The 17,035-nt window shown below is 40.0% G+C and overlaps 1 protein-coding gene across 5 annotated transcripts in view; it reads right to left on the reverse strand.

Moving 5' to 3' along the window:
* kcnc3a (potassium voltage-gated channel, Shaw-related subfamily, member 3a) overlaps positions 1-17,035 on the reverse strand; it is a 94,879-nt gene extending 77,844 nt beyond the window's left edge. For 2 of the 5 annotated variants that reach the window (XR_009649949.1, XM_060893125.1), the window contains exon 1: positions 16,266-17,031. The gene's annotated coding sequence lies outside the window, so the exon portion shown is untranslated. Of the gene's footprint in view, positions 1-16,265 lie in introns of all 5 variants that reach the window. The other 3 variants (XR_009649947.1, XR_009649948.1, XM_060893124.1) reach the window with 3 other exon arrangements.

The following is a 17,035-nucleotide window of genomic DNA, read 5'->3' on the forward strand; positions in this document are numbered from 1 at the left end:
AATCACAAAATTTGTGTTCAGTGCAACGTTACAGCGTTGGTCTTATCACCCATCCTGATCCTTGGACTCCATTTACTGGGATCTCTTCCTTGTTTGTTATATTGTAGTCACCCTTTTGTTCTGTGTTTGTGTGTGTGTGTGTGTGTGTGTGTGTGTGTTTCTGCCAGCAGCTGTATGTACAAATCCTTCATTTTAACGTGCATCTACATCCAACCTTTTAAACACGGAACAATGGCCATCTCTGTATTAAAAGCGCTGGTGTAATCCGCCTCACATTAGTACTGTTTGCCTTGAGATGACTAAAACTGTACTTCCAACTAATTGACGAATGGATGCGACTTTCTGGCTAAACAGGTTGGCGAGAGACTCCAGTGTGCTGCATTAAAGCCTGATTTCACAGAAAGAGGGTCGTTTCACTCTGCATTCTGGGTATGTTGTAAGTCCAGTGTCTATGTGTGCGCCTCAATCAGCTCCCTAGTTCAGTAGTCAGGGCACAGGTTAGTATCCAGGTATCCAGGTAGTATCCATTTGATACCCAATTGGGGAAGTCGTGGCCTAATGGTTATAGAGCCTAACCCTAAGGTTGTGGGTTCGAGTCTCAGGCACCGAACCCCCCAACTGCTCCCCGGCCGCTGCAGCATAAATGGCTGCCCACTGCTCCGGGTGTGTGTTCACGGCGTGTTTGTGTTCATTGCTGTGTGTGTGCACTTTGGATGGGTTAAACGCAGAGAACGAATTCTGAGTACGGGTCACCGTACTTAGCCGTACGTCACGTCACGTCACTTCACTTCACTTCACGTCAAGTTCTATCTCTCTCTCAATCACAAAATCCTTCTTGTCCATTAGAACATTCGCTCCCTAAATAAATAAAAAAGCATCCCATAATGCAAAAAGCGTCCAAGCTCAAAAAACAAAAGGTTGACAATCCAAACTCAAAGTCTTAGACCTCATTTACAAATGTGAGTCGCTTGTTGTCTTTATTGTAGCGCTCAAGTTTTGCTTGAGTTGAACAACTTTTAAGTGTTTAACCAGTTTAAAAAAAAAATGACCCAGCTAGCCGTCTCTCCTGCTTGTAGTAGCATGACAGAAACGCTTCTAATTAAGCTAACGCATTAATACGGCGTGTGGAACTTGTAGTAAGTCAGAGTTCTCCTTTGTCCGCAGTGTCCCGACTCGTGTACACAATATACCGATTCACCACTTGGGGCAGTAGCGAGATGATTGAGACGCACTCTAGATCACCCTTGGAAACACCTTTGTGGACAGATTGGCAAAGAGAGGTAGTGGGAGATGTTCTAGCCAGGTTAGCTTGCCCGAGACTCGGTCGTTCTGTGACTTCAGACTTCATAATGTATCTATACATGACAGGTTATGATGAAACCACAGTGACGTGATTTTCGTCTATTTTTTTCTCGCATCAAATAGGTCATTTTACGTTTAGATGATTCAAACGATTTACAGGTAGGAAGTAAAATTGTGAGCGGTTTCAATGAAGAAACTCAAGTTCCTCATCACAGCTCCAACGAATTGCTCCACCATCCCCATGACCACCATCATTCCTCTGACATACCCGTGTCATCCGTTTCAATTCAATTTATTTTATATAGCGCTTTTAACAATGGACATGGTCTCAAAGCAGCTTTACAGAGCATAAGAAATATAGTAAAAAAAAAATAAAAAGTTATTTATACAAAGAATGATATTCAACATTAATATTAGACTTATATTTAAATGTGTTTGTATTTATCCCTAACGAACAAGACTGAGGTGACTGTGGTGACTGTGGGGAGGAAAAACTCCCTTAGATGGAAGAGGAAGAAACCTTGAGAGGAACCAGACTCAAAAGAGAACCTCATCCTCATTTGGGTGACACTGAAGGGTGTGATTATAAACTGTTATAACTGTGAGTGTTTTTATTCCTGTGAGTTTATTATCGTTGTTGTCCTCAAAGACCACATGGAGATGGGATCTTCGCTTTGTCCAAAATCCTCGTGAAGCGGAACACAACTGGAGCTGGCACAATCTCTTGATGCCTCAGGATGGGTAGAAAAAAAGTGTTCTCCATACAAAACAAGCGGGTTGAGAGAATTGAGTCTGTCACTTGCCAAGATTGCTGTAAGATTTGTCAAAACAGTAACACACATACTGTATGCGTGAAGAACTGATCAAGTTAATATCCTGAAGCTCGTGGTCAGTGTACAAAACAGGACTTGTACGGTGGACATTCTGGTATAATAGGTGTAATTGTTGATCTGTACAGAAGTTTTCTGTAAGGAGTCTCCAGTGTTAGTGCTGCGTAAATGTGTCTAAAGCTGAAAATCTTCAGGACATTTTAAGATTTCTGCTTTTTTGCTGGGGGCACGGTGGCTTAGCACGTTCGCCTCACACCTCCAGGGTCGGGGTTCGATTCCCACCTCCGCCTTGTGTGTGTGGAGTTTGCATGTTCTCCCCGTGCCTCGGGGGTTTCCTCCGGGTACTCCGGTTTCCTCCCCCGGTCCAAAGACATGCATGGTAGGTTGATTGGCATCTCTGTGTGCCCTGTGATGGGTTGGCACTCCGTCCAGGGTGTATCCTGCCTTGATGCCCGATGACGCCTGAGATAGGCACAGGCTCCCCGTGACCCGAGGTAGTTCGGATAAGCGGTAGAAAATTAGTGAGGGAGTGAGTGAAAAAAACAAAGTGTGGATTGTTGGACACTCTACGCGCTTAACACTCACAGCTTTGCTTACGCAGCAGAAAAGGGGCGGGGCTACCAGTTGAGAAACAGTTTTCAAGATTGCCGACAACACTCCGGCGGATGAGACGTCTTAGAAGCGTCTTTTAATTGAGCTCACGTGTGTTATGTGATTTATTTTCCAACATTTTACAAATTCAGTATATTTTGTGAAGCTACTTTATCACCGATGCATAACGTTACGTTACGTTACGTTTGACATCACAACAGCGTTTACTTCCGGGTGATAAACAAGTTTTCCATTTGAGACAATATTAAAAACCATTCTAACCTGCATAAACTAGCGACTAGAACACCTAGTGCGTAGTATAAGTGTGTAGTGTGCAATACGTCATTACAATAAGTTTCTCATTACGTTACTTACATTTAAATAAGTATTATGATGTCATTATATACGAAAATAAACGAAAGATTGTAATTGTTGCATTTTATTCCTTCTATAGATTAAAAAATGGACACTATGTAATTAGAGGAACTTTGTTTCGACTACTAAATAAGTTTGTTTAAAAAGAGAACATTTAATAAAATATATATAAATGTATAAATTAATTTATAGATAGATAGATAGATAGATAGATAGATAGATAGATAGATAGATAGATAGATAGATGTAAATTTATTTTTTAGAAATGTAACAAAAAATGCAAAAATTCATCCTATTTAATTAGTTAATTTATTACATTATTTTAAAATGATCATATTTCATTATTATAATATTTCATTATTTTTTTCCAACAGTAAGCACTGTTTAGTTTTACTTCTTAAATACTTAAACTCACTGTGAATTCAAATCAATTATTAATCAGATAATTACTACACGGGTTAAAAAAAAAATTGACAGGCGAGTGAGCAGAGGAAATCTAAAGTGCTTTTAGCTTTAAGACACACACACACACACACACACACACACACTCCATCATGACTGACAGACACTCCAGAGTCGTGTGTGTTCACTCGTGCACGGCAGCTGGCACATATCAAACACACATTAAAAGACTGCGTGACAAACATGTTCTCCACCGACTTAACAGTTTCCTCCTCTGTGCTCAGAGAGAGAGAGAGAGAGAGAGAGAGAGAGAGAGAGAGAGAGAGAGAGAGAGAGATTGGGGGAATGAAGACAGTATGAGAAAAGCTGAAGGTAGGACCATTATTTGCTGAGGTCCACAAAATGGGGAGAAAAGACTGCAGAGCATTAATTCTCTGGTTCTATCTCTCTTTCTCTCTCTCTCTCTCTCTCTCTCTCTCTCTCTCTCTCTCTCTCTCTCTCTCTGTCTCTCTGTCTCTCTGTTTCAGTGCAGCACTGAAACATGATGCAGTCCATTCAGACTCATGTGTGCAACCCATTCAGCACTGGTCCACACACCAATGGTGTGTGTATCAGATATTATGATAAAAAAAAAAGACATTGTTTATCGTTCATGAATCACACACACGTGCACACACACACACACACACACACACACACACACACACACACACACACACACACACGTGTAGGACAGAGAGCTGTGGAGAAGGGAATGATTATTTTTGCTGCAGTAAAACAAAGAATGCCTCTCTTCCTCCTCCCCCATCTCTCTCTCTCTCCTCTCTCTCTCTCTCTCTCTCTCTCTCTCTCTCTCTCTCCCGCTCGCTCATGATTGAACATTTTGCCTAAAGAATCTCAGACTTTCTTCCGTGGATCCACATCTTCCTTCTCTTATTCGCACTTTCAAGTTTTGCATAAAACGCTCAGATTATAGCAAGCAATCAAATCCCCCTCTTTCTCTCTCTTTTTCTAGATTTCTGCCCTCTCACCATTCTATCTATCTATCTATCTATCTATCTATCTATCTATCTATCTATCTATCTATCTATCTATCCATCTATCTATCTATTTCTACACAAATTCCTTCATCTCTCTTCACATTTCTCAATTATATTAATTTTTGTATCTCCTCATCTTCATGCACTCTTCATCCCCCTCTCTCTACTCCACCCCCTTGTCTGTCTTCCCTCTCTCTCTCTCTCTCTCTCTCTCTCTCTCTGCCTCCTACAGCCTTCCCACTTCTCTCTGCACATGCAAACTGTCCCAGGACCCACAGCAAAGAAAATCACCGGGAAAAAGACGAGAGAACGAGGTAAGACGTCTTTTTTTTTTTTTAAAGATAAGAGATTCGATATCAGAATAAATCTCTTTACTATATAACTCTTTAGGATTTTAGCAGAAAAAGTTAAATAACACTCAATTCACTACACAACTGCCATAAATCCTAAACATCTATGCAGCAGTCCTTATTGGACGCAGCACGCTAATAACGAACTAGCCGCTTAGCTATCTAGCTAGCACTATCTGTCATATGACTGTGTTTTCTCATTAATTTCTGCTGATTTAGTATGTGTGGATGTGGTAGCTCAGTGGTTAAGGTGTTGGGCTACTGATAGGAAGGGCATGAGTTCGAATCCCAGGTCCACCAAGCTGCCACTGCTGGGCCACTGAGCAAGGCACTTAACCCTAAATTGCTCAGTTGTATAAATTGAAATAAATGCAAGTCTCTCTGGAAAAGGGAGTCTGCTAAATGCTATACATGTAAAACACGTTAGCATGATATGACAATTAGCTAGTGAAGATGTTACTGTCCTCAGTGAGGCATTCATTGTGTGAAAACAAGCGAGAGTCATCTGACAGCTAGCTAGAAAACCAACAAACAGCTTTTAACTGACACGTTTTTTTATTACATTGTTCACTGCTTTTTATATGAGCTGAATGTCAAGAAACAGAAAACAGAGGAAGTGACAGCTCAATTCTGACTGCTAGCATTTAGCGTGAAAACCTTAAAGAAATGGTGCACTTATAACATAAGATAACATAACATACTCATAATGCAGTCATAATGCATAATACATAATTTCTAAGAACTAGGGAACTAATGGAAGCTAATCACTCACTAGCTAATATCTGCAGCTTCAAGCAGCTGTTAGCAATTACATATAATGTAAACATGTTGTGACAGTAGAAAAGAAAAACAGACAAACTTGTCAGGAATATGGACATTTACCTCAGGTGTGCTAGTAAATTACTAAAAAAAAGACTTTTTTGAACACACTATTGTAACATATGAGCTAGCGACAGAATAGCCTGGTTGCTTATCAGTGTATGAGTTAAAGCAACATATCGTCACTGTCGGGCGGAAACCTCGTATGTCCAAATTTGGTCAATTTCATATTTTTTTTCACATATCGATGCTATTGGTCAGTCCCCACGTGGGTCTGTTATTTTAAGTTATTAACCAATCTAAAGTCTTGAAAATAGCTTGAGCGCAAATCTCATAACTCCATTGGACACTTCAACTGTCCACCTCTTCCTCACTCCGCGGGAGAGCTTCGCGGCATATTTCTCCTCAAGAAGAGTCGCAACGAATCAACACGTCTTCTGAGGTAAATGTCTTCAAAACACTGGGCTCAAAGAAAAAAAAATCTTGACCCCCGCTAGTTCTGGTGCTCGTCTGAGGACAGGAATTTAGCGCAAGACAATCCACTGCAACGCGGACTAAACCCTGTGCACTGCAGATAAGGTACGCCGTTTTTTTAATTTCCAGAAAAATAACGGTTTTGGAGATACGAGGATTCCGCCCGACAGCGACGATATCCATGTGTGTCTCAGGGACTGAGTCTAGCTACCTCGGTTAGCCACATAATTCTAATTATATGTAATGACTTATATAAAGGTCGATATTTTGAATCTGGGATTTGGGATCGTTCTTAAAATGGCACACATGCTAATAAGGATCATGAATATCAATTAATATCAATAATGGAATAAATTCAGCATCTGGTATTTTACTGCTCTGGCATGATAATGTAACAAATAGGTTTATAACAGGTTTATGACAGAAAATTGGGTCATGTTCTTCTGATGTTTAGACATAATTTCGTTTCCTTGTTTTATTAATATATCATGTAACAAGCTGTACCACAGTGTCTGGGATTCTCCTTATGGTGAAAATGGTGAGAGAAACCTGTGTGGAATGTGGAACACTGCATGCATTCAGTGATCGCAGCTTTACTTATGTAGCGGCCGAGAGGCGGGGCTACCAGGCGCTAACGCTGGATGAGAACGTTTTTTAAGATGTCTGACAACATTCCAGGGAACGAGATGTCTTACAAACATCGTTTAAATTAGTTGTGTGTGATTAAGTGATTTCTTTTCAACATTACAAAACTTTGCTAGAGCTAATGTAGCAGCATCACGTTACAGTACGTTCGTTTGACGTCTTTTGCCAGTTAGTAAAAAAGTGTTAATTCTGAGATCAAATTAAAAAACACTTCTGATGTTCGTATACTAGATGCTAGAGCACGTAGTGCGTAGTATAAGTGTGTAGCATGTACTATGACGTGTGAGCAGTTTGAAATGAAGAAGACCACATGACTGTATAGTGAATCACGTTTTTTAAATATATCCTTAAAAATCGTATTTATTATTGCAAATAGAGAAACACTGTTACACAATGCAGCTTTAACGTTTATTCGAATCAGATTAGCTTGAACGTGAATTCATCATGTTTTTGGTTCGAAAAATGTTGCTAGCTATAAATACTAAAGTCTGATTGGATGACAGATGAAACAGAACTATCATTCATTTGAGTGATCATTCATTCATAATATCGAAAAAGCCCACCGTGACATGCTTATGTGTTGATATGTAGAGTGATTTGGACAGAAAATATGACCACCAGGCAGAGGCTAGTTAACGAATGAAGCTAATAGATCAAATTGTTACTACTGCAGACAATGTGAACGCAGTGTGAACATGGAAACAAGACAAAAGTGTCTAAAGTAAGATCATTTACCTCAGATGAGCTGGTAAATGACTAAAGCCCTATTCGGACGGGATTAGTTTTACGTGGGGACGTGGAGTAATGCAATTTTACCTCAGGACGTCTGTAATATTAATTGACCAATTCGCACGGGACAAGACATCTCAGTAAAACTAGCAGAAGTGGGAGGGGTAACTCGCTTTAAGCACCACAGTAACCTCCTTGTCGTCATGTGCGTATGACGTTGCTTCCTGTTATCACGTGCGCAAACAGACAACATGGCGCCTCCATGCTCGCAAAACGCGCCAAAAACTACTTTTAAACAGGAAATGACGGAATTTTACCGTACATATTTACAGCGGGTCTATTCGGACGGGATTAGTATTACCTGAGGTAATTTTTCCGGACCTTTTTACAGAAGGTAAAAGTCGCCGTAATCTTTACTGACATTGTCCGTAATGATTACCGAGATGGCACATTCGGACGGGACTAAAATCACCGAGAAGCTCTGGTAATAATTACTTTACCCCCACGTCCCCACGTAAAACTAATCCCGTCCGAATAGGGCTTTTGAAAAACCTTCTTTAAGTGTGTTAGCATAGATATAGAGCTAAGGTGTTAACTGGGTGTATTTCTCAGTGAAAATTCTCAGTGTAAAGAATTTTTCCTAGTGACAAAACTCTAAGAAAATTCTTATACATGTGGCCGTTTCCTGTTAAAATTAAAGAGAAGATCCTTGTAAAGATAAAAGTTCTTCATAAAGCATCTTAAACCTTAAAAGGTCTTAAAAGGAGGTCTTAAAAGGAGTAGTAAGGAGGACTTTTAAGAGGCTTAAGTGTTTCTTTATCAGAGGAGAAAATGACTGAAAGCTGAAGGAGGAGAAGAAATGTATTGTGTACAATATTTAATAATGATAGTTAATAAGATGATACAGATCAGATCGTGTAGGGATTATTTTCTGACCAATCAGATTACAGATAATATCTCAGGCACAGCACAGAAATGACAGACGTCATTATATATACGTATATACTGTATGTATATGAATAAAAAATATATATGTATATATATATATGTGTCTTTGTGTATATATATATATGCACAATATATATGTGTCTTTATGACACATCAGAGATGTTTGCATTTACATTTACATTACAATTATTACATTTATAACATACAGATGTCAGAACATCTTTGATATGATCGATCATGAATGTAATTCCTACTCAATATAGTCTCAAAAACCTTAACATAAAGACAAAGTTGTAATATTTAATTGAGATAAAAGGTTTATTGGACAACCAATCACAGTCTTCAAAAGAATGTGTCATACCCAGTAACGGGTTAAGCCCCGCCTCCTGTCTAAGATAAAAATTGTTGTATTTTCCTTGTTCAGAGTTGCTCTGAGATTGGTCCTGAATCACTCTTAAGATAAGATTAATAGTTGGACATTTTTAAGCTAAATTATGAGCTCTCTGAGATCATTCTGGCAATCTGTATGAATACAAGCCCTGATGTTTCATTGGAGTCTTAACAAACAAATGTTTTTGCTTCCAACGCGATAATTTAGAGGCGTAAACATGGAGGGGAGAAAAGATAGGCTACTGTACACACTCACACACGCATACACAAACACACACGCACACACACACAGATCACATTAGTAGGTCCCCATGGGGTTTGATGGTGTGTAATGAAGAATGCTGCTCTGAGATTAGCTTATAGACGCAGAGGAAAGAGGACAATGAACCAAATGAAGGGGGGAAAAATTCAGCAGGATGTGTTAATGTGATAGAATTATGGTGGAAAACAGGCTGCGTAAGAAGTGTATAGGAGAAAGGAAAGGAAAACTGGAGAAAAAAGAAGCAAGTGGAAGAGATGAGAAGAGAAGAGAAGAGAAGAGAAGAGAAGAGAAGAGAAGAGAAGAGAAGAGAAGAGAAGAGATGGTGTTCCAGGTGTGCTGAGTGAGCGAAAAACGAGCTCCTGGTTCACAAAAAAAATGTTAAAAGGAAATGGTTGTGTTTCAAACAAGTGTCTGAGTGTCGGAGGAAAAAGGAGGATGAAAAGGAACGCAGAGACACAAATGAAGTAAACAAGGTGGAAAGGATAGATAGATAGATAGATAGATAGATAGATAGATAGATAGATAGATAGATAGATAGATAGATAGATAGATAGATAGATAGATAGATAGATGCCAAATGTCATGTAAATGTATAAAGAGAAAGAAAGAGAGAGACAGACTGAGTAAGAGTCAGAGACAGATAGAAAGAAAGACCATGTGGGAATGAGAGAGAGAGCTTGATAAATTGATTTATAAACAGTCAAATAAACAGAGAGAAAGTGAGAGAGAAAGACAGGCAGATAGATAGATAGACAGAGCGTGAGAGCGTGAGAGAGAGAGAGAGAGAGAGAGAGAGAGAGAGAGAGAGAAAGAGAGAGAGATCAGCATAAGATAGATAAAAATGGTATTGATCCTGAGCGAAATGGTAAACAAACAAGGAAATAAGAATAATTAAGTAACAAATGTGTTTATAAAATGATCCCCGGCTCTGACTGCATTAAAGCCGTTTCTCCTCCGTGTCTCCCTCGCTCTCTCTCTCCGTGGTGCAGTGTTCACTGTCTTGCTCCTGCATTTCTTTACTGCAGCTCACACACTTCCTGCCTGAGTGGAGCCCAGGAGCCACCTAGAGGACAAGTCAGGCAACTACAGAGCCCAAAACACTGCAGTCCCCCCACCCCGCCTCTGCTTGCTCTCTCTCTCTCTGTGTGTGTGTGTGTGTGTGTGTATGTGTGTGTGGACGGTTTACAATAACCACAGGCCCTTCTGTTGATTTTCAGCTCTGAGCCTGTGTGTACGGGTGTGTGTCAGAGGAATACTCACCACCATTATAGCTCATTTTAAGTAATGAAGAAAACCTCGGCTGGAAACGGCGCCATTTTTTTCCGGGCCGTTAACGGCATCTCACTCTACGTCACTCTGGGTGTCTAAAAACCTTCACACGCTCCTGGATATCAGTAATGACCCGAAAGCGTCATCAACCACACACACTCACCAGGTCTGAACGTAAACACTAGCAACTCCAAATTAACCGATAGCTTTACAAATAATCGAACTTGTTCAAAAGACGTTTTAAATTCAAACACATTGAAAGATTTATGCTAGTTTTCATACCAGCTTCAACAGATTAGCTACTCTTCAACAGATTAACTCTATGTATTAACACTATTTTGGTCTTTCTTTTATTTATTATTTCAAGCTTTATTTTTATAAGATTTAACGAGAGGTCAGATACGAAAGGATAAGATGAAAGTCCGTCTGGTGACGCTGGTTAGTGTGAACGTAGGGTCAGAGGTGAAAGAGCTGAAAGAGGTCTTGTGTTACAGCGAAAGCTTTACGTGTGTGTGTGTGTGTGTGTGTGTGTGTGTGTTTGTGTGTGTGAGTCTTCGGTCCCTGGAACTAGAACTAACACTATTCTTAAGATAGTTTTAACTCCCCTCTGCCTCCAGCTCTTGTTAAAACCTAATTAATAAAAGTGCCCTCTCCGGTTAATTACCATCCCTTTATAGTTTCCCATTAAGCACTCAGGGAACGAAGCCAGAGAGAGAAGCAAAAATATGGGGATATAATTGTGTTAAGCCAAATCACATCCCAACTTGATGGAAACTATTCTTAGTAGAGGAACAGAGAGAGAGAGAGAGAGAGAGAGAGAGAGAGAGAGAGAGAGAGAGAGAGAACTAAGGAACGCAATCGAAATATATATAAAAAAACAAGAGGAGACCAGAGGAAGAACGAAAAGGACGAGGCGAAGAGGAGGAGGAGGAAGAGGAGGAGGAGGAAGAGGAGGGCCAACAGCCGGGGTCAGAGGTGAGAGCTCAGCTTCGAGGAGGGTTTATATCCTCAGAGGATGTGACCTGAGGGAACCGTGATGAGGGAGACGAGAGGAAGGAAGAAGAAAAACTTAAAGAAAGTTTATGGTTATTTAAAATATTAAAAGAAAGACAGATATATATTCATATAAAAAAATAGAAAAACAACATAAAGTAGGAAAAGAAAAAGCTTGCATTAATGTGTGTTCTTGAGTTGGGTTTGTTTAGATCCTGGCTAACTTTATAGCTGCCCACAAATGTTAGCTATTTTTAAAAAAAACAACAAAAAAACGCTAGGGTTATATTTACATTTATATGCTTGCATGGAGCAGAGACTCTAATTACTAACGATGTTACATTTAGCTATATTTAACTCCTTGCCTTAAATCCTCATTAGTACACACACGTATTAAAATTATTTTTTAACTTGCTGTCATCTTGTTTCATCTTATCCAAGATGGAAATACTCAGGAACACACCTCTGGATTTTTTAAGCTTTTACATCTGATCCACCTGCTGCTCCTCTGATCACATGACAGAACGTATTTATTAGCAGGGCTAATCCGAGATAAAAAGATATCAGTGTAGGGTTTTATTCCGATTATATGCTGTTTATATTATATTAAATTTGTGTATTACAGGTACGCCCCGAGTTACGATAGTTCGGCTTAAGAATTTCCTATCTTACGATGGACGACTGATTTAACGTAGCCTTCAACGTAGTATCATATCGTCGCTGTCGGGCGGAAACCTCGTATGTCCAAATTTGGTCAATTTCATATTTTTTCACATATCGATGCTATTGGTCAGTCCCCACGTGGGTCTGTTATTTTTACAAGTTATTAACCAATCTAAAGTCTTGAAAATAGATTGAGCACAAATCTCATAACTCCATTGGACACTTCAACTGTCCACCTCTTCCTCACTCCGTGGGAGAGCTTCGCGGCATATTTCTCCTCAAGAAGAGTCGCAACGAATCAACACGTCTTCTGAGGTAAATGTCTTCAAAACACTGGGCTCAAAGAAAAAAAAATCTTGACCCCCGCTAGTTCTGGTGCTCGTCTGAGGACAGGAATTTAGCGCAAGACAATCCACTGCAACGCGGACTAAACCCTGTGCACTGCAGATAAGGTACGGCGTTTTTTTAATTTCCTTAAAAATAACGGTTTTGGAGATACGAGGATTCCGCCCGACAGCGACGATATGATATGATACGATACGACACAATACTTCAATGCATGTACTATATGTAATTTAACGATTTTATTTTAGGGTCACCAACATTGTTAATGTTTTTATAGCTGATATTATTTACTGAACAAACTTTCTATCAGATTTTATTAGCCAGATTTTCTGTAATCTGTTAAATTATTACCCGATACTGATCACCATTCTTTAAGACTCCTGGCTAGGCTAGGTCATGTTTTAACTTGCGATAATTTTTAGTTACGACCGGGTCAACGGGACGCATCTCCTTTCTAACTCGGGGACTAGTTGTGTTTGTATTTTTTGTGGAACTGAGCTCAACAGCACCACCACTGGTCATGAGAGGAATCTACACAATGGCTGAGTTCTGTCTAGAGCAGGGACAGCTGATCACACACAGTGACACACTCCAGGATTCTAGGGTTTTTTCTTGTTATTGTTTTGTAGCAGTTTGCAAAATGGATTTTTCTTCTAATCATGAAATTTCGTATATATTTGAGTTTGCATGATCTTGTGATTTCTGAGATCATAAAATGGTGAAATCCTGGAGAGACTTTTGTCCAATCTGTGTGTGTGTGTGTGTGTGTGTGTGTGTATGTGTGTGTATGCATGTGTGTGTATGTGTGTGTGTATGTATGCATGTGTACGTGTGTGTGCATGTGTGTGTATGTGTGTGTGTATGTATGCGTGTGTACGTTTGTGTGTATGTGTGTGTATGTGTGTGTGTATGCGTGTGTGTGTGTATATATGTGTTTGCATGTGTGTATATGTGTATGTATGTAAGTATGTGTGTGTATGCGTGTGTGTATATGCGTGTGTGTATATATGTGTTTGTGTGTGTCTATGCGTGTGTGTGTATATATGTGTTTGCATGTGTGTGTATGTGTATGTGTGTGTATGTAAGTGTGTGTATATCTGTTTGTATGTGTGTGTGTGTATGCATGTGTGTGTATATATGTGTTTGCATGTGTGTGAGTATGTAAGTGTGTGTGTATGCATGCATGTGTGTGTGTGAGTGTGTGTGTGTGTGTGAGAGAGTGTGTGTGTGTGTGTGTGAGTGTGTGTGTGTGTGTAGGTGTGTGTGTGAGTGTGTGTGTGTATGTGTGTGTTTATGTGTGTGTGTATGTGTGTGTAATTATTTTAGCCCCATATCATCTCATCATCAGTGAGACCTCATAATATTCTGCTCTGCTCAACACTTTTCTTCCTCAGTCTATTGCTAGACGTTACTCTGAACATCAGTGACATCACTACATGTCACGTGCTACATGTCACGTGCTACATGTCACGTGCTACAAGTCATCACCAAACGAGTATCTTTCTGATATTTCTGTTATTGACACTAATCAAAATGGTGCCACCTACATGATTCAAGTGAAACTACAGTGGAAAAAAGGAGAGTCGTGTCACTGGGTATTAAAAATAGTGGCTGGGAATCAGGGATGAGGAATGATGAAAGAAACAAAGGAACAGGAACGAAGGACCCTTTGGTCTGATCTTTATTTCTGACAAGGAATCTGATCAAAGTGCATAAAGGAAGATGAGACTAATTCCATGGATGACATAAAAACAAAAAACAAAAAAAAAAGAATGATAGAAAGACTGAAAGGTAAAGATGGATATAAGAGGAGAAATAGAGATAGAGAGATAGAGAAAGGGAGAGAGAGAGAAATAGAGAGAGAGTACACACAGAAGGAGAGCAAGACTCTGCTTTTAAGTTCATGCCTATAAAGCACTACTGAACTGATCTGAACTGAGAGAGAGAGAGAACACAAAGAATGGGAGAGAGGGAGGGAGAGAGAGAGAGAGAGAGCGAGAGAGAGAGAGAGAGAGAGAGAGAGAGAGAGAGAGAGAGAGAGAGAGAGAGAGAGAGAGAGAGAGAGAGAGAGAGAGAGAGAGAACACAGAGAAAGAAAGAGACAGAAAGAGACAGAGAGTACACAAAGAATGGGAGGGAGAGAGAGAGAGAGAGAGAGAGAGAGAGACAGAGAGACACAGAGAAGAGGAGCGAGACTTTGCTTAGGCAACAGTGTGATTTTACATTCATGTCAATAAAGCACTACTGAACTGAGAGAGAGAGAGAGAGAGAGAGAGAGAGAGAGAGAGAGAGATACAGGGGGTATGTGTAAACAGTATAGTGAAAAAACAAAAGATACTTTGATATGGATTTCTTCATGTGTTCAGTAATGGTGCTGAAAGTCTTTGTCTCTCTTGGAGCACACACAGTGTATAATAATAATAATAATAATAATAATAATAATAATAATAATAATAATAATAATAATAATAATAATAATAATAAACAATTATTTTTCCCCACAGTGATTCTTCCACATAATGCTAACAGCTGTGTTGAGATTATGTGGTTCTCTGTGAAACCAACTAAAAATGTTCCCCATCCATTAACCATTAATGTTCCATCAGAAACAACAACAGTCCTTTAAAGTGATGCTACGTTGTGAATCTTTCTTTTCTTCCACGACGATTTTCCCACACAATTAATACCAGTTACGATGAGATTATTTAAATCTCTAAGGAACCCATAAAAGTGTTTGAATTATTGTTGGAATTTGAATCTGCTCAGGTTTTTTATGGAGGAAACAGTTCTACTGTATTATTCATGCTATTAAATGAATGAAAGAAGAAGAAGAAGAAGAAGAAGAAGAAGAAGCTCCTTCTCTTCTACGTACTGGACACTTTTATTGTGGCTCTCCTTAGAACCAACAAAATATAGGAGAGTAAGCATTCCTGGAAAGGTTCGTCAGGAAAGAAAACAAATAATAGTAATATTTGTGGTCGGATCATTTGGTTCTCGGTAGAACCAACAAAAAAATAACATCCATTAACCATCCATTATGGTTCCTTAAAGAAACAACAATGGTTCTCTAAAGTGATGATATCGTTCTTTTCCACCACGAGGATTATTCCATTTAATGGAACTATTTATACCAATGGTGAGAATATTTGGTTCCTTGTGGAACCAACACACAATGTTCCCCATCTATTAACCAAACAGTCAAACAGTTCCTTAGGGGAAAACAGTGATGATGTAAAGTGAATCGTTATTTTCCATAACCAAGATTTTTTCATGCAATGGAACCATTTATACCGATGCTGAGACTGTCTTGTTCTCTGTGGAACCAACAAATTTTGTTCAAGGGTTTATTTGAGGTACAGACAAACTGATAAAAATGACTGAATATCCAGTCACCATCAGGTTCTCTTTAGAAACCAAAACGTGATGCCATGAACTGAACTGATCTATTTTTTTTTTCGACGAAACAAGTAACATGATCGTAACATAAGGTGATTTGTTTCTCCTTAGTTGAACATTCATTAACCAAAAGGTTCTTCATCGTTTCCTCTGCATCACATCTGAGAACCTTTTCGAGCACCTTTCTTTATTAGGAGTGTGGAAGCTGTCTACTTGTTGCATGAAAAACACTGTCATTAGGCCACTGCTTACATTTTTACATCCCACAGCAGGGATTTTGCAACCTGTGCACGAGATCACGACACGCGCCAGAACACACGCACGCGCGCACACACACACACACACACACCGACACCCTCACGCGTACACTCACACACACACACTACACACACAAACACACACTACATACACAGAGCACAAGACAGCTATAAGTAGCTACTTACTCGCGTCGGGTCTGGCTCGATTTGTGTGGATGCGGTGCGTGCGTGGCGCGCGCGTTAATCAACGCACACATGAACACGCGCGCGCGAACCGACCAGAGGCAGGAATGTGGCAAATTTCTTAATGTGGTGGAGGAAAAAACATGGAGTCAAATCACGAGCTGTACACGCCTGAGACTGGACACATTGCTGTGCTTAGGCTACTACAACGCACCTGTCTTGGTCTCCTGTGGTGTTTCTGATAAATGTCTGCGAAAAGAAATGATAAACTAAAAAATAAACGCAAGACACGTCTAGATAATGCTGGCTCGTGTGCTGTGTATAGCTTATATCTGTCTGCTTCTCTGAACCCTGCTTTAGTTTCCCGGAAAGGTGCAGCCCGTCCAGCCCAAGCGAGCGCGCGCAACCCAACAGCACCTCAGTCGAGCTATCGTTATGTCTCTCTTTCTCACCCTCTCTGTCTGTCTCTGTGTCTCGCCCTCTGCTTGTCAGTCTTGCTGTCTTCTTTTCAGTCGCTCCTTCTGGTAGTCACGAGCTCCGAAAATGACAAAATGTCATTAGGAGGGGGAAAAAAAAACAGATCGAAGAAGAAAAACACGCAAAAGAGTGCGGCGGCTGCGGGTGTGTAGCGGCGGTCCGTGCGCATTTGCTCCCTTTATTCCTGTTGAGGTGTTTGTTTGGGTCAATTTTTGCGCTTTCCGACGCACAGTGTAGTCCTTAGAGTAATCTAGTGGTCAGTCCCGTCCCCTCCCTCTCCCTCTCGCTGTCTTTAT

The sequence above is a fragment of the Tachysurus vachellii genome, chromosome 18 (assembly GCF_030014155.1).
Source record: "Tachysurus vachellii isolate PV-2020 chromosome 18, HZAU_Pvac_v1, whole genome shotgun sequence".
Taxonomy (NCBI): domain Eukaryota; kingdom Metazoa; phylum Chordata; class Actinopteri; order Siluriformes; family Bagridae; genus Tachysurus; species Tachysurus vachellii.